Source organism: Thermobia domestica, chromosome 1, assembly GCF_964235325.1.
Source record: "Thermobia domestica chromosome 1, izTheDome1.hap1.1, whole genome shotgun sequence".
NCBI lineage: Eukaryota > Metazoa > Arthropoda > Insecta > Zygentoma > Lepismatidae > Thermobia > Thermobia domestica.
In genome coordinates, this window is record NC_137454.1 from 220645841 (window position 1) to 220668510 (window position 22670).

At 35.6% G+C, this 22670-nt stretch overlaps 1 protein-coding gene across 1 annotated transcript in view; it reads left to right on the forward strand.

The window, feature by feature from the left end:
* The first annotated feature begins 18393 nt into the window (after positions 1-18393).
* Positions 18394-22670, forward strand: part of LOC145694263 (uncharacterized) — a 462080-nt gene continuing 457803 nt past the window's right edge. Inside the window, exon 1 of the mRNA XM_081770360.1 lies at positions 18394-18652. The gene's annotated coding sequence lies outside the window, so the exon portion shown is untranslated. The remainder of the gene's footprint in view (positions 18653-22670) is intronic.

A 22670-nucleotide genomic window follows, 5' to 3' on the forward strand; every position in this document is an offset into this window, starting at 1 on the left:
CAGAATGTGTGTTTAAGCAGTTTTGAAAATGTCGCTCCTAAGGAGTAAAAATGGGATATTTCTACAATAGTGAAAATTTCCTTTATTTATTCACAAAATGCCATATGTGGAGATCTGCTTAAGTTAAAGATATGAAATTCGGTATACACACTCTTAAAATGAGACATATGCCAGTATTTTGGAAAATTCTCTCCTTAAGAGAGAAAAAGTAGTTATTGAGTTACTAGAATACCCAAATTTTCTTTTCTTTATTTAAAAAGTAACCATTGTGAGGTTTTGCTTAAGTTGGAGAAGTGAAAATCAGCAAGGGCGTCTTTAGGACTTTAATTTTTGGTAGGCTTGCTCCCTCGCTTTATGGATACATATACACGTTTGATATACAGTGGTGATTGATGTTATTTGTTAAATAATTATCTACCATTAATATAAATAGTGTAAAATATATTTACTCTTTATTGTATCTTTTAGCGTTTATATATTTTTCAAAATTTTCCGGTAGGCCCGTGCCTACCCACTAAAGCCGCCACTGAAAATCAGTATATAAATTCTTAAGGGTCTTCACTACAGCGAAATTAAACTACTGCTAATTTTAGAGTTTTTCTGTAATATCTTCAAAGCAAATAAAAATATTCGAAAAGCAGAAACGTAGTGAATTAGGCAATACGATTTTGCATGTGATACCTTTACCACACTTCACTTATCTGCTTTTGGTATGCCACTATTTACAGAAACCGCAACAAATGTTAAATCTATCTACAGCTGCAAATCGAAATCAGATAAGTGAGTTGTGATAATGGTATCACATACAAAATCGTATTGTCTAATTCACTACGTTTCTGCTTTTCGAATATTTTTGTTTGTTTTGAAGATATTACAGAAAAACTCTAAACTTAGCGGTAGTTTAATTTCGCTGTAGTGAAGACACTTAAATAAAAATCATTATAATTGCGTATATCAGCGTCTTCGAAAATTCTGCTTCTAAAAAGGACAAGAGGAATAATTTCTATAATATTAAACATTTTTTCAGAAAATGCTTCATGTAAGGATTCGCTTAAATTGGAGATGTGAAATTCGTGATATAAACTCTTAATTAATAAAAGGTATGGGTCATCGCACTAAACTTTCTCTCGCCAATTCCTTAATTTAATCATGGTGTGATGCAGTTATTAATGAAACATTCTCTTGTCAAAAAAAAAAAAAAAAAAAAAAGATCAAAAGTGTAAGGTGTTTTCAGAAAACTTCACTGAAAGTAAACTACCCATTGTAGATTTTCCCATAAGAATAACTTATGCCATAGGCCTATGTGAGGGTTATTAATGAAATATTTATTTATAAAGTAATAACAAAATCGCATGAGTGGTATTTTCAAAATTCTTAAAAATTAAAAGAGTAAACACAAGCGGATATTCTCATTGAAGTGATTTATGCAATATCAGTGTGTCTACTATACTTCCAAAATGAAATTTCGTGACTCTTTCGTGATCTTTTCTTTACCAAACAATAAAATTTCACAACATTCTCAAGAGAAAATTTGGGTGCAAATTAGGCCGTATTTTTCATGCATGCGATATAACCGTCCTTTGCTTGCGATTTGGTAGCGTGTAAAGCCGACCATAAACATTTTTGATGGTGAATTTTGACGTTTTATAGAACAAAATTTTCCAGTCTATACTTATATTTGTGCAGGTAAAAAGTCGTGACCCAAAAGCTAAATTTCGTGACTTTTTCTTGACTTTCATGATCGTTTTCTGAATTCGTGACTTTCATGATTTTCGTGACCGGAGACACCCTGAATATTATAAGAATAATAATTAAGTACTTGTTTATGAAATATGACTAAACTCGCTTGTGTAATTTTTAAGAAAATCTGAAAGGAAACTCATCCTCAAGAGTAAACTACCCCTTTTTCGTAAGGAATAATTTACACAATATTATAGCCTTACAAAAGGAAGATGAACAAAATCGCCAGAATCGCTTTGAAAAAATCATTCAAAAAAAAAAAAAAAAAAACTCGTTCCAAGAATAAACAACCCATCGTAGTTTTTTCAGCACAAATAAGTTATATTATATTGTCAAGTTATTAATGAAATATTTATTTATGAAATATGAAGAAAATCCCATGAGTAGTTTTTGAGAAAATCGTCCAAAACAACTCACCTCCAAGAATAAACTACCCCTCGTAGAGTTTTTCAAGAGAAGTTACATATACCAGCCTTTCTCAACCTGGGATCCGCAAGGTAATTTGAGAAAGGCACACACAATGGTAAAAAATAAACCATTGTAAGTTAAATGATCGAATTAGCAATGATAAGTCAATTTACGTGAGAAGTGATATTCGACCTACAAGAAGTTGCTTATACTCCAACGGCATTTTTTTTTTTTTTTTTCTGACAGAGCCAAAAATCGTGTAGACACTGATGTACGTGTTTGTAAAATATCTTCAAACGAAACTCTTCTTTGACACAGTAGATGACTCAAAAAGAAAAGAGAGAATGAAAACTTCTTTCATTTGTCAAAAACCCTTGACTAAGCTATTTTCTGTGGTCTGGCTTTTGTTTACGTACTGGAGTTATTTATTTATATATTTATTATATATGATTTATAGATCTTAGTCAAGGTATCCGGTCCCAGGTTTGAAAACAAGGACCATCCAATTACGGAGTAGGCATAATACCACTCTAATATGCCACAAGTAGGCATTATACCACTGCAAAGAAAAACAAAAACATTCACGCCGACCCTTATATATATGGGGAAGAAAAATACTAACCGTGTATAGTGCATGTATTGTAGACTCTAAAGGGGGTCGCACTGTGGAATAGGTTGGGAAAGGCTGACATACCAAATGATGGGGTTGTTTTATGATATATAAATAAAATTGTTGGAGCCGTTTTAGAAAAAATAGCAACTTTTTAATTTTTACTCTTAAGCGAACCAGAGATGGCGTGGGTCAATAAAACTTCACCCACGACCCATCATGACCCATCCAGTCCCTTCTTTTCACTGACTAAAGAGTTTTCACTTGTAATAAAACAAATTTGTAAAATTATTACTAATCGAAATTTGAATTTCTGAAGTTCATCGCTCAAGCACCGCTCCGTTATAATACCGGTGGATCTGACCTTTACGATATAAAATGGTCAAATGTTCGTCATGGGCCAGGTTACGATAAAGTTCAATTATATTATCATATATAATTATTTCCTTATTGAACTACAGATACTTTTCAGTGGAAAATAGGATGAGATTTGAAAGTCTCAAATCAAGGTATAGTAGACCAACATAAAGAACGAAAGGGGAAAAAAAAAAGAATGTGAAGTTTTCCATATAATTAAGCGTACCGTACAAACTAAAAATTTCCATGTAGTTAAGCTTACAGTACACATTTTATGTATATTTTCTCGTAACTTTACAGCTTGATTGCCTTGTGCTCTGAACACTCCATATAATAAACAGAAGCGTCAGCAATTATTATAATAGAAAGCAGTGGATATATAATGCGAAGCACTATTTTTTATTTCTCAATTTGTTTCTCAACTAATATCGATTGCTTTCGATTATTTTTACAAGTCAATACACTACCAATTTCCCATACATAGGTGCCCCCCCATAAAAGAGAACATTAAAAACTGCTAGGACACGTTCTGTTTATTTTTAATAAAGATATATTTTTAAAAACATTTAATTTCAGCTTCCTAAGTTGAACGGCTTGTGAGATACTCAGTTTTTCGCAAAAATTCGGACCTCCACTCCTCCCCTTAGTATATGTACTATGTATTATAATAAAAGAAATATGATAACATCCCAATTGAGATCGGTGCCTCAGTACCGTACCGTGAGGGGGACGAGCGGGGCGACGGCCCCGGGCGCAGAAGTAAGGGGGCGCAAAATTCGGGAGAAAAAGAAAAAATACTTCAATATATGTATGGGTCGCCGTCGTGTACTCTCGCCACGGGCGCTGATTTTCCACGGCACAGCACTGCCGGGGCCTAAAAGTCATCTCATTTGACTTCGCAATTTGGCCGTGATGATCAGGCACACATAGTTACATTCATATGTATATATATGGTCAATTCCGCGGTAAGTGACCCTACCAAGTGAAAATTTTAAGTTTCAGCTTGGCTCAAATTATTATTAAAATTCATTTTTAAGAATCCCGAATTTTTCATACGTGGACAAGATTATACCAACGTTGCCCTGTAGATGGCTCTGCAGGAGTTACAATATGGCCACTTTCATGCCGTAGAAGATCGTATCTACAGAGCGAATTTAACACATTTTTTTTCCTGCTAATTCATGTAGGTAAGTGAAGATTACGTATGGTACTTATTAAGATAATGTTTGGGTTTACATCAGTGCTATTGTTTTGTACATAATTTAATAATAGCAGGAAAATTATAATATTTGATTTATTCAAGTAGGCTGTCGTGTAAGTCACAAGAAAACATAAACAAGTTTATGTATCTATATACATAATTAAACAAAAAGGCTGTAATTCTACATTTTCTTCATTTGAGCGGAAGGTAATCAAAGGCCGTGCAGAAAGCCCCGAAATAATACGTGTAACTCTTTTAAATACAAAATATAATATGTCGTGTAAGTCACATTTCCTTCCCTGTCGTGTAAGTCACATTATGCGTGTCGTGTAAGTCACATTTTGTTGCAATGTTACTACATTGAAAATAGTTGCTAACTGCAGTAAAACGTATAAACAATGGATTGATAACCCAATTAATGTATTAGGTGCCATGTTTAGTGTCAGAGAATGAAAGATAAGGAGGATAAAAGCAATATTATGAAGTATGGGTGTAAAATGTACTTGACTGGACTATAAATGTAACAAATGAATGAAAAGTTAAACAATATGAATCAATGTGATCTAGAAAGAAGTTTTAAAAAACGTGACAGGAAGCATTTACTGTCTCTGGAACAATGTCGGCATATGTGGTTCCGAAGTTTTTAGCTTCAGCTACTTTTAATACTATTATTGGTTTTCTCGTACTCTTTCGTTGTTTTGGAAACATGCTTGTAAATTGGCATTCATTGCCTTTATGCATCTAAAGCTCAGGCCGGTATAGGACGGAGGTGAGTATGTGGGAAAGGATTCGTTCAGACCTATTGAAAGGATATCATCTCGGCATTTGCCTGGTGTGAATGAAGAACACCTCAGTCAGGATTGCCAGCTATATGTTTTAAACCCGCAACCTACCGAGCGAAATCTAGCACGCTACTGCTCTGTCACGCTTCCTTGGTAGAAAACATGCTTACTCAAACGAAAATATATAAGTCACAACAAAGTTTACTTTAAGATTATGAAATTAGGACATGTCAGATATGTAACACTTGTCTTTTCTATTGCATTTTCAGATATGCCTAGTTCAGAAGCTGAATGGAAGCGGAAATAAATAGAGAAGTTGAAAAGAATATTACACCAAATGTATTTTTAGTGGAAATTACTGTTTTATGTACCAAGAAAAGATACAAACCGGTCACTGGATATCTAACAGTTGTACTATGTAAACTGCCATAATATATTTTCCTGAAGAAAATGAAACCACAGAACATGATTCGTGCGTAATTATATCTGATTGTATTCTACACTTATGGAAGATTTTGAATGGCGTCATCCGGGTTTTCCGATCAATAATGTGAATTATCAGTCGGATGATCGTGCACAACATTATTCACTTTGTTCAATAAATTGCAGAAAGTTGAAATGTCTTGGCATATTTCGGCTATGAACTATGGCAAAGGCTCTCAAAGACAAATTGATCCTCAATCTGCTTCAGAATTTATTGAGAGCGCACGCAAGTTATGTCCGAACATTCATGTAATATACTGTAGTGAAGAGTATTACTTCAAAAATTTGAGTTGATGCGCCAATGGAACCATCATAAGAAAGAAATATGTAATATTTCAAAAACACGAAACTAGCACTACTTTCATTGTGTTTCAGCGTATACCATTGAATGTTATCTCATCTAAGATATTTCTTCACCACGAAGGAAATTCGATTTCATTCCAGAACTGTTCATTGGCGCATGAGAAGGGAATAAACGCAGCGAAGAAGTGATGGAAATACTCTACTGGAGACAGGGTATTATTACCCTTCGCCGAAAACAGAACTATTAAATATTTGTTAGATGTGGAGAAAAGAATCACAACAACTGTATGTAACATTTCTTCGCCATTACCATCAAGATAAAGAATTTTATTGGCCACAACAGAAAGATTAGGCCTATGTTGCGTTAACAGACGTCGATCACAGACATAAATTAGAATATGACAAATTTTGCTCCAATAAAAGAACTGTTAACTTCTTGTTTTGTCTGTTAACTTCCTTTTATCTATCTAAATCATTAGTGCCACTCTATCCGCCAATAGATTTTGAAAGTGTAATTAAACGAAGTCATAATGTTAGACTTGTCGTGTAAGTCACAAATTTATGTCGTGTACGTCACGTTATATTTGTGGCATATATTTTAAAATAAATACAGAAAATATAATAATTTTCTTTTCGTCTTGTAGCTTGGTATCTACTTAATATATGTAAAAAGTTTTATTTTTCTTGCAGCAATAGAAGAACAGAATTTTCATATAGTTTACCGTTATTCAAAACACGATGTCTCCTACTGTCGTGTAAGTCACGCATATATATAGAGACTTGTTTCAGCCATTTTGTTTACATATTTAAATGCTGCAAATGAAAATGAATGAAGGACTTATTGTCCCTTATTTATAACCTAAAACTTGCCCATGAAAATATCTTATAATTTTTGTAATACATAATATTTACTGCCGTCTGACGTCTGGTGTCGTGTAAGTCACAAATGGAATTAGCCATATATATATATATATATATATATATATATATATATATATATATATATATATATATATATATAATTAATTCCTGGTATTACAGGGGATTCAAAAATATTTTTTTTCCAGTAGTTAACTCCTCTAAAAACTCACGGACTGTAGACTATATCGAAAGCCAAGTAGTAAGTCATATTGCTATTACACAGGTCTGCAAAATAAAACAATGCTAAGCTGTTTCGGTTTAGTTAACTGAGTCGTATGTGTTGGGGTGCGCTGAATTTAGGAATGACAACCGTTTGTTCTGGGACGTCTGGGTTTCGAACAAACGGGTAATCATTGTTGAACAAAACTGTAAACACAAATATGCGATTTACAGAAACACCATTAACAGCGTAACACAAATTAATGTACAGAAGCACGCACACACGTGAAGATAAAAAAAGTAATACTGTACCACCCTCAATGAGATTGCTTGTGAAATCGTATTTTTTAAAGTTCAAACTTCGTTTGGAGCTTGTCCTTTTGTAGTTGGCTGCCGGAAGATCCCTAAACAACATCCAACAGTAGTCTGCCATCATCGTGACACTCCAGTTCCCCTGATATCGTTGTTCCATTTCTTTGATATCTTAATCGAAAAGCTCCCCCTGCTCTTTACTCACAGCCCCCACATTGTCAGGAAAGTAGTCAAGGTAGAAGTTGAGAAAATGGACTTTTAAGCTCATGGAGCAACCAAGCTTTCGGAACGCGTGTAACATTTTCCCGTCATTTCCTTGTACTGTTGCTCCTTTAATAAATTCATTTTATAAACATATTTATTATTTTTGGTTTTTCTTTGTAATCTCGAACTCTCATTCATGACACATTACGATATGTGTCAGTGATCCCCATCCGGACCAATATACATGTATTTTCATGTTTCGGGGAGCACAAATACATTTAATCTTCCATGTTCATTTTTGTTTCCGTGTGATGCATTTGCAATTTAGCGATTTCCAGCTACCTGTTTGACCACGTTACATTTCGATTGTGCAAACATTTGACGTCCCAGGAAGACCACGGGGGTCATTTTCGACTTCTGTGCACCCAGAAGCGTAAAAATCAGCTCAACTTATGCAAACAGCTTTTTGGTTGCATACTTGTGTTATTACAATTACAAATATCAATATCCAAAAGTGCCTAAAGTTCTTTTTTCACTTAGATATATTCATCTCAGATAAGTAAACAGAAACAAATGAAAAAGAAAGAAAAATGGAGGCCTTGAAAGAGAAATGTAGACAAATTCACCAGCGTTCAGAAGATGCTGTCTACAATGCACTAAGCAAAGTGAGTCAGTGGATCAGAGTGGGTCACGGTGGGTGATGAGTCGCAGTGAGTCACGCCCTGTTGACCCATGGCACACTGACCCACTCCATCTGAAGTGAACTACTTTTATTTTTAGAGGTAGGAAGAAAATCAAACGCCTTGGAAGATTATATTTCAAAAATTATATTTAAAGTTTGGTCTCGATACGTTGAATGATATGGCCTCTAGACGAGTATACATCAGGACAAACAGACATACTCATATCGAAAAATAATTTTCGGTATCTAAGGTCATGAAATGTGTAAATCCGCTGAAACCTCGAATTCGATTTTTCTCACGATCACCGATCTTTTTTTCTCTCCTTTCGTCGTTCGAAAGTGAAAATAAGCGGAACACACATATATATCAGTGTTTCCAAATATTCTGCTCCTGGAAGGGTACATATAATTGTATGTACGATTAAATGGAAGAGTGAAAGTGCTTCATTGAAAAGTCAGACCATATACAAGATTTAGACAGAAAACTCTTCTCGTTACGAGAGCAATGAATAAGAAAAGATTTTTAATGTCTTCTAAGGTAGATAAATGGGATTCAAATGTTTTGCTCAGAACAGAGTGCCACTTAAATCTCGGATGTTAGGGATATGCAACTCAGCGTTTGAGCTCCTCATTAAAAATAAGACAACACGTGTCCCAGCAATTTTTAAAATACCCGTTTTGAGAGGAAACGGGCATTTTCTATTATTTTTTCCTGGAGAAGGCGATTTTATCTGTTGCGTGTGGTCTCATCATGATGAACTGCGTACCTGTTCGCAGTAGGCTATGGACTACTTGCTAAACAAATTTAACCAGGAGTCACCGAGAAATAAAGTACCACATACAAGTCGAGCTCAACCTGGCCCTGACCAAATTCAGCCTCAAAATGTAGCGAGCTTTGTTTCTTAACATGGTATTTCTAGACATTTTCCACGTTCTATCTTCGCACTTTGCCTTCATTTATCTCCAACCCTGTATACGATCTCCACTAAACATCTTTTTCTTTCTTTCTTTTGGTGCTGAATACAGTGATAACAATCATTTTCAGCAATTAAATTCACCAAATGGTAACTTGTGAGCATTATTGCTTCCGCTGGAGGTGTTGACTGGCACAGTCTGTCTCAATTTAATAAATTCTTCATGATTTTTAAATTTTAAAATTTCGCGACACACTTTAGGGGACTGCGTAACACACCAGTATGTCGCGACACATCGGTTGAGAACCACTGCTTAGACGATGGGCTACTTGACTACCAAATTTTGTTCAGATCTGACCAGTAGTTACAGAGAAGTAAAGTGTCAAATACAAAGCGAGTCGAGCCAGTCTCTGGCCCATCCCGGCCGCTGTATATAGCGATTTCTATTTATTGTCTATGATATAAATTGCAAGCGGAGATCAGAATGAATGAGATGGAGCTAAAGGGTGTCTTAAAAAAACAGTGCCTTAACAAAGGAACAAAATATTTAAATAATAATAATAATAATAATAATAATAATAATAATAATAATAATAATAATAATAATAATACGGTTAGATTAAAGAAAATGTATAGCTACAGCAATAGATACTAAAATGAATCGTTTTCCTTTTTATTTATCAAAGTGAATGAGCATCGTAGTTTTGTTGTAGTTGTTTATAGTTAATACTAGAATTATAAATAATATGATGCGCGTCACTATTAGGAGCTTGTTGAGTTGATTTTAGTTTAGCGTCCCTTTCAGCAGCGAGGCTATATGAGACGTGGACCTACTGATTAACGTGGAATCCGAACCACATGAGCTCCCGCCGGGAATCGAACCTGGGACTCCCGCGCCAAAGGCGCGTACGCTAACCGCTTAGCTACGGAGGAGCTCTATTAGGAGCTTGTATCTCAATGTTACCAGTACACGTCAATTTACATCTCTGATAGGAGAAATCAAATAATATATAGAATCAGCTACTTAAAAGTGTATTTTTTGTAAAATCCTTAAAATTAGTCTAAATTTACAGAAAAGTCGTTGGGATTTCGGGCTGGGGGGAGCGAGATACGGACTCACAGGACTCATTCCTTGCCCTCAAGTATGCCATTTTGTTTAGTTTAATGTGACGTATCGATTGATACATGTTTTATCTTTTCACAGTATTTTATAGTTAGGTAAAATGAAAGCTTTTGAGTTAAGTCTCTTCAGCCGTCATCTTGTTAGAGTCATAATGAAAAGTTTGTAGGATCAGTTTCATTTCAGTATTAGTGCACTTTAAGGGAGGCTCTTGGATTAATGAAATGATTAAAATGCATTTATTTATTTATGTTGTAGCCAGGATTTCGTAATGGGGTTCCGTGACAAGAAGTGCTGTGGTTATCACACCAGGGGCTTGATCAATCTAAACTATTTTACTGGCAACTGATATTGGTTTATTAGAACTATAAAATGAAGATATGTTATTAAGTATTTTAATAAGAAACTATGAAGAAATCTCGAGTAAAGGAATATAAAAAATATTGAAAAAGATTTTACGATATCTAAATTCCTTCCTCTGTTCATTCAAATATAAAAATTGTCCTTTTATTATAATCTCAACTATTATAAAAAGTACATATCCACTATTAAAAAAACTAATATCCAATAATGTCCTGTAAAACATTTTGCAATATCTACGTTCCTTTCTCTGTTAAATCAAATGTTAACAGAACTTTCTTTCCACACAACTTTCTGTTTTTATTATTCTGTCAACTACTGTCTGTTCGAAATGACAGGTTAAAGGAGCAATAGAAAACTGTTTCTGAAATAACATGTTTGATACTGCAGAGAAGCGATGACGAAAAATTATGATTAAAAAATGCCCACACTATTACAGAACGGCACTATGTTTACGAAGTTTAAATTTCCCTGATTAGTAGCAGAAATTCTGAGAATTTCGTAACTTTTCTAGAAATTTCAAATTCCCTGACTTTTCCAGGATATCCCGCTCATCGTCACCATGTATTGGAAGTAATTCGGCTAATGCGTTTCTCGTAAGGCTGGAATGGAGAGGAAACAATGAGAAGGGCACATGCCGAAAAAGCTGTGCTCAAAATGAAATGCAATCTTTAAGTTTAACGTCCCATGGTTATGCCGGTTAGGCTAAAGGAGACGGTCATCATGAGAAATGCATGAAATGGTGGAATGAAGAAAGTGGGAGGAAACGAGAGAATCCCGAGGAAACCAACGCACACGGTTTTTGTCCACCAGAAAGTTCACTTGGCGCGAACTGGGATCAAACCAGGGACCCCATGCACCAGAGGTGAACGCTCTACCACTGAGCCACCGCGGCCCCAACGCTATGCTCAAGTTTGCGTATCATTGGCTACCACTTATTTAACTTGTGATTTGGAACAGACAGTAAAACACACGACAATAACTTTGCCATTCTGCCCGTAACAAATCGTCTTCGTGCCATTACATTTAACACCTCGTCAGGGTTGAAAGGCACAGGGCAGTGTGCAGACATCAGGGCTTTGCTTTATCTTTTTATTTTTAACGCTGATCTTCTATTTCTCGTTTCTTTTTATTTCATCCTTCCTTAATTTTTTTTTCATTTCTGATTCCGAAGGCGGAATCCAGACCTCCCAGCCCCCCCTTGGCTGCGTGCCTGGTTATAGCCGCGTAATCCACTTTTATGTACTTTACTTACGTGTAACACTTCCCAAGTGTAACACTCTGATTTTGATAAAATTTGGCAGGTAGATATTACAGATGAAATAAACGAATACGTGTTTTTTTATTATTTTTTCCGGAAAAACGGTTTTATGGGGCAAAAAAACCCATCGAAAATTTTAAAAGTTGACGCCCAAAAGGTAGACTAAGAAGAAGTAGACGGAAGTGATTAAATTGTGCACAGATATTGTAGACGTAAAATGAGGGAATACATGTTTCGTATTTTCCTGGAAAAAAAAACTGTTGGATGGGGCACGGACCCCTCCAAACCTTTGATCACGAAATATCAAAAGGCTAATAACAATATGTCAGAACTGCCTAAAGGACATAAAAAATTGCAACGAAACTTTGTGTAAGGACAATACGCAAAAAAATAAGCCAAGTTGTGTTTTTAGTTTGTGCAGAAAAACTGTGTTGGGGCCAAGGCCCGCTCCGAAAAGAGTAAACATTATCGTAGAAGCGCAGGAAGGAGTAGGCTGAAGCGAATGCAATTAGATATATGTGTAGATATTGTGTAAAATAAGACAATTGTTGTTTCTCAAGTGTTCTCATCTGATTTGCTCCAAATTTGGCACATCAACAGTAAACAGAAAAAAATCGACACGTGTTTTTGTTTATATGCGGAAAAAACATCGTAAGGGTTAAATGCTCCCCCTAAATACTATAAAATATGCTATAGGTAGGAAATAGGTAGTGTTAAAATAGTGAACTTTTACCAAAGATAGATGACCGGTAGATAGGGAGGTTACTTCCTTACAATGTTTATCCGTAGCTATAAGCAAAAACGTGTCGATTTTTTTGTGCTTACTGATGATGTGCCAAATTTGAAGCAAATCGGATGGCGATACTTGCGAAACACTTATTGCCTTATTTTTCATATACGATATCTATGCACAATTTCATTCGCTTCGGTCCACTCCTTCCTGTGCTTCTGTGGTAATATTTACTTTTTTTTTTTTTTTTTGGAGGGGGCCGTGACCTCCACACATTTTTCCCGCACAAACTAAAAAACACGTGTTGGCTTATTTTTTTTTGTGTATTGTCTCTAAACACACTTTCGTTGCAATTCTCCATGTCATTTAGGCACTTCTGACGTATACTTATGAGCACTTTTGATATTTCGTAATCAAAGTTTGACTAAGTCCGTGCCTCACCTTTTTTTTTTTTTCCAGCAAAATACGAATCACGTATTTTCTCATTTTACGTCTACAATATCTGTGCATAATTTCGTTCATTTTGATCCACTTCTTCTTGCCTTTCGGAGGTCAACTTTCAAAATTTTGGGTCGGGGATTTCCGCCCCCCCCCCTAAAACCGTTTTTCCGCAGGAAATAAAAAAAACACACGCATTCGTTTATTTCGTGTGTAATATCTACCTGCCAAATTTTATCAAATCGGAGTGTTATACTTGGGAAGTGTTACATGTTAGTTACACCAATTATGACTTGTCTTCAAGTCATTCTTTCAATTTAAGTACTTTCATTTTCAAGGTATCCGATAGAGATGTACAGGAATTTATTTGTGTAAGATCCAAAGCTTTTCGAATGGTCCTAATTCAATATGAGGGTAAATTATATTAAAATTTTTAACTAACTAACTCTATGGTCTATGGAATCCGGAGGTTCAATGCCGCGTTTACAAAAGATCTTCAATAACTTCTATCCTTAGTCAACTGGATCCAGTTTCTACTTTGTATTTCTATTTCTGCGAAATCCATCTTAATATTGTCCTCTCATCTGCACCTAGGCCATCTTAATAGTGATTTTCTGGTTGCATTTACAGTTAAAACTTTGAAAGCTTACCTACTTTCTTGCACTCTGGCTACATGATGTACCGACCTGGGCTTCCTAGATTTGATGCTCCTAACAATATTTGGTAAATGCTATAAATTATGCAGTTCTTTGTTATGAAGCTTCCACAATTTTCCATTTGCGTTCCTTTTGGATCTGAATATTCATCTCAGATCTTGTCCTCAACAATTTTCAGTATACGTTCTTTCCTCAGAGTAAGTGACCGTGTTTCGCAACCATACAGAAAGAACATCAGTCATGATTATCGTTTTATATACTTTAATGATAAAAGAATTGGTTCAAGAGTTATTAAGTCACAAACATAGTCATTTTTGAAATGAAATGAAATCTTTGAGTTTTACGTCCCAAGGTTATGCTGGTTAGGCTAAAGAAGACGGTGATTATGAGAAATGAATAAAATGGTGGAATGAAGAAAGTGGGAGGAAACGGGAAAACCCCGAGAAAACCCACGCACACGGTGTTTGTCCACCACAAAGTTCACTTGGCGGGAGCAGGGTTTGAACCCGGGACCCCATGAACCAGAGATGAACGCTCTACCACTGAGCCACCGCGGCCCCAACATAGTCATTTTTATTTTTATTTATATAGATTTACAGAAAAGAAGGGATTTCGGGGAGTAGTTTGGACCCCCACGAGTTCACCCTATTCAATATCCCTGGTATCCAAATAGTTATGTGAGTCACTGTATTTTCTCTTTCAAAAATATATATATTGCTTCTTATTACGGGTATTTACTACAGGTTTCAGAAGTAAACAAAAAACTGTTCCACTACCTTTCCCGCTAGTCTAGTGAGTAACGCGTGCGCCTTTTATTTACGGGATCCCGGGTTCAATTCCTTGTGAGAGAACATTAAATTGTGAACGCTAAAACGAAACGCTAGATTTCACATTACCCACACGAAAGAGAAAAACGGTCGGAAAGGTTATGACTGTCCAGAAGGTTTAATTATGTGGTGATGAGTGGTCAGCCTATTTATTCTTATGGCCGTTATTGTTTGCTTTGTAGATCGAAAATCAATGCTTCTTAATTGAAGTAGCCTTCCAATTATTCAAAAATGCTGCATTAGCATCGGAAATTCAATCGTTAAAATGAAAATACCGCTTAATAAAGCTTAATTTTGGTTAACAGAATTAATTTGTTCCTGAGTAACTCTTGCCATTCTTAGTGAATTTTCCCTCCAAGGATTTGAATGGTTTAAGGTAATTGTTAATTTTGACTTTAATGTCTCGTTCAACAGCGAGGCTATATGAGACGTAGATCTACTGATTAAGTGGATTCCGAACCACATAAACTGCAACTGGGAATCGAACCCGGGTCTCCCATGCCAAAGGCGCGTACGCTAATCGCTTAGGCACAAAGGAGCTCTCTGGGACATCCCGAAGTTTGGTCAATCCTCCTTTCAGAGCTAGGATTAGAGTTTAATTAAATTGTGATTAGGCCTACATGCCATTCTTGTACAGAGTACGTCCTTTAGAAAATAGTGCTCCGGTTTATCTCCTCACATTTTGATTTTGTTTCTCCACAGACAAAATTTTCTCTAAGGAATTCTGTTCCCAATCTGTTGATCAACTTAACGATTGGCCAGCTTAATTTAGTTGTTCCGTTAATAAAAGTTGGGGCTGAAAGAATGGCCGCCAATAATGGGGGGCAAGAGAAGCAGTTGCCTCCCTGGATTTTCGAAAGGTGTTCAGTTCTTGGAAATACATGTCAAAACATTCTAATTTACTTTCAAACAGGGGTAAAAGTGCCTGGGGATCTTAGTTCCTCCCCTCAGCTGCCCGCGTTTCCCTTCTCGACTACACACAGAGGAGTCTATTACGCTCGCTGGTGTGTTGTGAACGCGATGTGATGATGGAATGATTATACGCAAGGGGTAAAGCAAGCGAAGAGTAGAAACGAAACGACAATATAATAATATTCAAAATATTATTAAATATCTTAAGGAGCAACAAACAGTAGACGATATTTGGTGGTTCACGTGCTCTTGCCAACCGCACAAGGCGACGCCACTGGAATGAATTTTAAAATACATATTTCACCCTTGTGCCTCGCAATTTTTCAAGAAGGTTCTGTACCAGTATTTTATTTTTCTTCTCTTACAAGTAAATTTACCGATGTTGATTTTTTTTTAAACCAAAGTTAGCAGAGAAGTGTCGAATATCAAGAAACGAGCGTAAGCAAAATTTAAAGTGCTTCCATCTATAGACAGCTGCAGTGGCCAAAAACCTGATTGATCAGATTAAGCCATAACAATGCGTTTCAAGTTTGAAAATTTCATTTTATTTGCAAAACGTGTAAAGGGATGAAAAACAAAAACACATTAACCGACACAAAGTAGACATCTATTTCAGAGTATGCTTATCATGGCCGCTATCTTGAAGTCGGCTATCTTGTATTTCGCTCGACATTTTTAAATAGGAAGGCGGTCATATCAAATTAGACTAGAATTTTGTGAGAAATACAATGGTGAAGTCCACTGGCGTTTCTGGCATGTAAAATTTGGGGGGGGACATCGAAGAAAGTGATTAAAATGGTGCTACCTAGCCCAACCTATTTATTATCTTCGATTCCATTTGTTACCTTTCTGCTTACCTTCACGGATCCCCTAAGGTATATCAAGAACTCTGATATTTCTATAATCGTTCCACAGCCTGAATAATATATTCCAAATAATAATAATAATAATAATAATAATAATAATAATAATAATAATAATAATAATAATAATAATAATAATAATAATTATTATTATTATTATTATTATTATTATTATTATTATTATTATTATTATTATTTATTTATTTATTTATTTATTTATTTATTTATTTATTTGTTATTCTGTAGTTAGTAAATAGATTAAATTAGAATGAAATATTGAATATTTTGTACTTCAAAATATTGGGGGGGACGCGACCCCCTCGTCCCCCAGCCAGAGACGCCTATGGTGAAGTCTATGTTTCCATAAGTTTATATTTGTAGGACATAATGAAATGCACATTGATATGAATTCGTTGGTCCAATTATTTCTTAACAGCTGTATCTTTTTGAAACAATTCAAGTCAGGAAAATTTAATGTACGCTAGTGAGAACATCGGAGGTAGCTACTTATGAAAGATATCAGCTTGAAATCGTTATCGAGTGCAGACAAAATGAAATAGTGACGAGACGATCACAAATCTTCAGGAACTGATGGAAGATGGATGACATTTTTTTCCATTGGATTATTCGAGTTGAAGACAAATCTTCATAAGCAGTCACCTATGAAGGAAGCACTAGTATACCTACATTCGGTTTTCCTGTCTTGATTAAAAAAAAGAAAAAAATCCACGGGGTTTTCGGAGAAGAGGACAAAGTTTGTCCTCTGGTTTTGTATTCTTAATATAGCTATAATAAGAGAAATGATATACAAAGAAGTCGCACTGAGGCTAATTTATTTGGTTTGATACTATCTCAGTATTCACGGTACTATCATCACATGACATAATCAGTAAGAACGTCAGGAACTTTTACTTAGTGAGGTGTTCAAAATAAAAGAGGATCTGAGACTAATGATTATATATATATAGGGCCGGATTTAGGGGAGTGCAAAGGTGCACGTGTAGATATACACTACCTAAAGTGAGAAGCTAGCAGTGAGTTTAGCAAAATCAATAGTTTAAGTCAATTTTCTGAAGGTTGAAGGAAAAGAATTCATCGACAGCAGACACTTAGCATTTCCAAAGAAATTTCTCATTCACATCACAGATGCCTAAAGCATTTAAAAAATTCAAATTTAATTCAAATGTATTGGTAGTTATTGGTGCACCTCCCATCAGAGAAACCTGGATCCGGCCCTATATATATACATACACAAACTCAAAGATACCAATATTCTTACGCCCAGGGGTGTGTGTAGGGAAACTTGGGGGCGTGTCAAGGGTGTTGGGGTTGTGCAGATTTCCCCCTGGACATAATATCTATTTTTACAACAGAAGTTGTAAACACAAAAAAGAAGAAAAAGAAAAGAAAGAAACTATTACAGCATTAAATTCAGAAAAAAATTGCTTATAATTATTCATTTACTTGTCAGGGAGAGGTCTGTGGAGTGCATGGATGTACGGTACCTGTGTTGCTGTATGTGCCGGTACTTGAAAACCGAGAGTAGCAGACAGGGGTAAAAGTGGATCTGAACTGGTAGGGGGACGCATGACGTCTCGCCGTCCCCCGTGCTTATCTTTGCTCATTGTATTTTTAGAAAGTGGGGGGACACCCCAAATACTTTCTGGAAGTGGGGGGATGGTGTACCCCACGTTCCCCACACTTTACCCCTAGTAGCAGAGTCATCTTAACAGTACCATAGCCACTTGGCCGGAGCCCCGCGAGCAGAAGAGCATGTATTAAGTACCAACATATTTGTTTGCTCTTGGGCATAATATGCTATTAAAACGGCACTGACGAGTAGATTAAACTGGAGAATAGAGTAGACAGCACTAGCACGGAACCCTCTTAGGCACGGGGCCCGATTGGAAGCATGGTTTTTGGTGCCCTTGGGAAAAAATCTGTGGGCGTCCCTGGCTTAAAGCGAGACATTTTTCAAAGAGGAAGGACAGTCTCAATGAAATTGTGATAATTGACAACCCTAATCCAAAATTCAATAAGTATATGCTTTAAATAGACCATAATTTCTGAGTGTTGCTGTGTTCCAAATAATATACTGTAGCTCCGACCTTGGCTTGTCGCTTGGTGTGTTCTACATAACGAGAATATGTCTTGTGAAATATGAATATTAGTATGAAGATAAATCGAAATAAAGCGAGCGCGCAGGCGAAGCAACTTGTTACTTCACCCCCACTGCCATCTATGAGCCACTGCGAGAAGAGCTTAGTTCAACACGACATGTCTCGCGTTTCGACGTTAGGCAATATGTATCAGTAGGTGCAGATGTAGGTGTTTATTATACTCGTTCAATTGAAGCGGTTCGTGTGCTTATTACTAGAAACAAAAGTTGCAGCGCAAGTGTCGAGTAAGGTAAGAAAGTAGTTTTCTTACAGTTAATCTTTTTATTATTATTATTATTATAAATGTAATAACTTCTATTGACAACGTGTGCTGAGTGTAATATGTAGCAACACTTGTTTGTTTTTATGTTGTCGTTAGCAACATTACCGGTAAACCTCTTTCACTGGTAATATCGTATTCGATACGGGAGCTGGAAATAACATGTGCATTAAACAGACACGTTAGAAAGTTGCAGACAATTCAGTGTCAAATATAAATAATGACTGACTTTTAGAATTTATTTTTTCAATCATGAAAAAATAAATAAATTTGAGTCTATGAATTACTTTATTTTTTTTAAAGTCAGGAATAACTGACTGTATTTACAAGTTAAGAATGCGCAATTTAGCAAATTCCAATCCTTTGTAGGATTTAAATGATGTACTAGTCTTGTGTAATGTAAGATGTTAATGATCATCTGTATTAAAGTTATTTGAAAAAATGGAAAATCCACTTCAATGATTTTATAAATGATTAATCTTATGTCCTTCATTCCGAGTAGTCAGAATGGGTAGATCATAGAATGCTCTATTTTAGTCAGTGGTAGATTTAGCCAAATTGCGGCTCTAAGCAATTCATGACTGGAGCCCTTACCTATCACAATACCCACCCCGTGATAAGCCATTCACCAATGAAATCATCCCAGCGTTTTTTTTTTTTTTTTTTTTAACAGTTTTGTCTTAGCCACAATTTTACTGTGCATTTATTTTTTAGAAATTACATAAAGAAAGGTGGGTTTAGATAGTTCGTTAATAACCACCTTTATTATTATTATTATTATTATTATTATTATTATTATTATTATTATTATTATTATTATTATTATTATTATTATTAATAATAATAATTCCATGATTAAAAATAATTCATCCAAATCAAACAAAACTTAAAACGTTACAATAATAATTTTGAAAAAGGAATTGTTCCAAATTATTTTTTTCTTCTGTTTGCCGGCCTTAGTCAACTTGCCTTGTGTACTTGGTCAGAAATCCGACGCTGTTTTCAGCAGTGGCAGTTTTAGCTGGTTGGCACAGGCCTACCCAAAAGTATTGACAAATATACAAACGCTAAAAGATACAATAAAGAGTAAACATATTTTCTACTATTTATATTAATTGTAGATAATTATTTTACAAATAGCATCAACCACTACTGTGAAAGTAATTTCCTACTGTCATTAATAAATTAAATGTGTATATGTATCCATAAGCGAGGGAGCGGGTCTATCCAAAATAAAAGTCCTAAAGCCGCCCCTGGTTTTCAGTCTCAAAAGAGTACAATTACGTTTTTATCCTACTGTCGGGAGAGCCCACGGTCGGGTTTAAGGACGCAGGTTGCGCCCACAGATGTTTCCGATTGAGTGGGGGATTTTTCACTGAAAATTATACAGTCAAACTTTAATTAGGCCCTATACCATACTTTTAGGTGTGAGAGACTAGATTTTGAAAAGAAAAAACGTCAACACTCGGCAAACAGGCGTCTACCTGGGTAATAGGCATAGTAATTGTTATGTTGTTATTTATGCCACTGCGGAAGATTTTTAGTATCCAGACTTTTATTTATTTATTTATGAACGTAACTCCAGATACAGTTGAACGACAGTTTACACTGGAATATCTAACAAATCTAAGAGATGATAACATAAGGCAATAATAATAATGATTATTTAATTATTTAACTATTTAATTTTTTTAACATTCCAGTTGTTACATTTTAATATTTAACAGGGACAAGGATTAGAAGCATCGATTGCTTCTTGAGTGTGGTGTTCTTTTGATGACTGTAATTTTTTGTAAAAGGATTAGTTTTCCTTCAAGCCACTGAAGAAGATCTCTGTCACTCCCATTTTAGGCATGCTAATTGCGAAGTAGAACTTAGCATCAATACCATTATAATATAATTATTTGTCAAAACAAAGAACACGTTCTTTTTTTGATTGATAAAACAAAATCATGGAGGAGACGTAACCAGATATAAATTGTAATAAGGTGACATCAGCTGTCAATGTAGGCACTTATTGTCGTGTTTTTTAGGGAGGGGTCAACCTGGAAACTTTTATTTGGGATGATTGCGCCCAGCAATTGATTGCCACCATTATACATTCTGATCTTTCGTTTTCTCCGCTTGTATTGGTTCATTCTCTTTCCACCAATATATGGAAGACATCCGCGCATTCTAGACTCTTGTGAGACTGATAAGCTCAGTCTCCTTTTAAATGTAACCTTAAACAGTCAAATACAAATTATGAGCAGCACAAGCATAAATGGTTTAATACTCTAATCGATATTAACACTAACTGTACGTTATAAATTAAATCACATAATGTAGACACGGTGGCTCAGTGGTAGAGCGTTTACCTGTGGTGCATGGGGTCCCTGGTTTGATCCCCGGCCAAGCTAGTTTGTAGTGAAAATCGTATTCATGGATTTTCTCGGAATATCCCCGAGAGCGCGGTGGCTCAGTGGTAGAGAGTTCACCTCCGGTGTTTGGGGTCCCTGGTTCGATCCCAGCTCGCGCTATATGGACTTTGTGGTGGAAACACCGTGCTCGTGGGTTTTCTCAGGGCTTTCCCGTTTCCTCCCACTTTCTTCATTCCACCATTTCACTCATGTCGCATCATCACCGTCTCCTTTAGCCTAACCGGCATAACCGTGGGACGTAAGATTTAAAGATTGTTGAACTAAACTTTGATTATTGAACTAAATATTTAAAGTAAGGAAAAAGTAATAATAATAATAATAAATTGCATGATAAATTACTGGTACATTTACTTGCAAAGATACCTTTGGTACTCAGTTTTATTTTGTTGGATATAGCCACCCAGGATTAGTGTTTCAAAATCTATAAATTCACTTTTGCTGCACTTGAATTTCATACAACAAACTTCCTCCAAACCAAAAGTCAAGTCTAACGGCAACCATACGATTATCTTTAATTTGGTCATTGTCATTGGAAACTTATTCATCCACGGGACAGTCCAGGGATTTGTTCGGTAATTATTATTAGATGATGCTAAAATTGGGTTTCAAACTAACAAATGAAAGTAAGACTATATATATATTTCTAGCACTTCAACATCTCTGCATATTATGTAACAAAGAATTACAAATTTTCTGTCCTCTTCTTAAGTCCTTTGTAATAATGAATTTGTTTAATGTCAAGCACGAGGCGAGATATAAGGTTTTTCTCGTCTATTTTTGTAAATTTATGTATTTCAGTTTTGGAAGTCTTAGCAGAATTTTGCACTAAATAATAGAAAAATCACACTGGTGAATAATTAGCGTTAATTAAAGAAAAAGATACTTATCAAGCAAATAAATGAAATGAAATCTTCAAGTTTAACGTCCTACGGTTATCCTGGCTAGGCTAAAGGGGACGGTGATGAGGAGAAACGAATTGAAGGCTGGAATGAAGAAAGTGAGAGGAAACGGGAGAACCCCGAGAAAACCCATGCAAACAGTGATTGTCCACCACAAAGCTCTGAGATCGAACTAAGGACTCCATGCACCAGAGGTGAATGCTCTACCACTGAGACACCGAGGCCTTATTTATCAGGCAAATTCCTTAATCTTCGTACCCAAACGGACATGCCTGTAACTCGTTCACAACACAGAATTACTAGTAACAAATTTTAACAAGGCATATTTTCGGAGTATACATGTGATGAAAATATACTGAATACTCTCTTAAAACTATACGCAGTGACGATTCTTAAGGGAAGTTGCATTTTCTTTTCTTTATTGTTACAAGCTAATGGTAAGAAGGCTTCATACAGCTTTATACAAGAATTGGAAGTCTTACATTAAGTGTTTTCTTCCCTTAGCTTGTAGTAGTAAAAATTAAATTTTTACTATACCAATGTGACATATTTCAAGAGCTGCCACTGAATACAAATAATCTAACAGAAATAATAGTATACAATTGTTTAAATATTAGGTAAAATCATTCCATTAAAAATTAATTAATGCAGAAAGCAGGCTGCCTTACT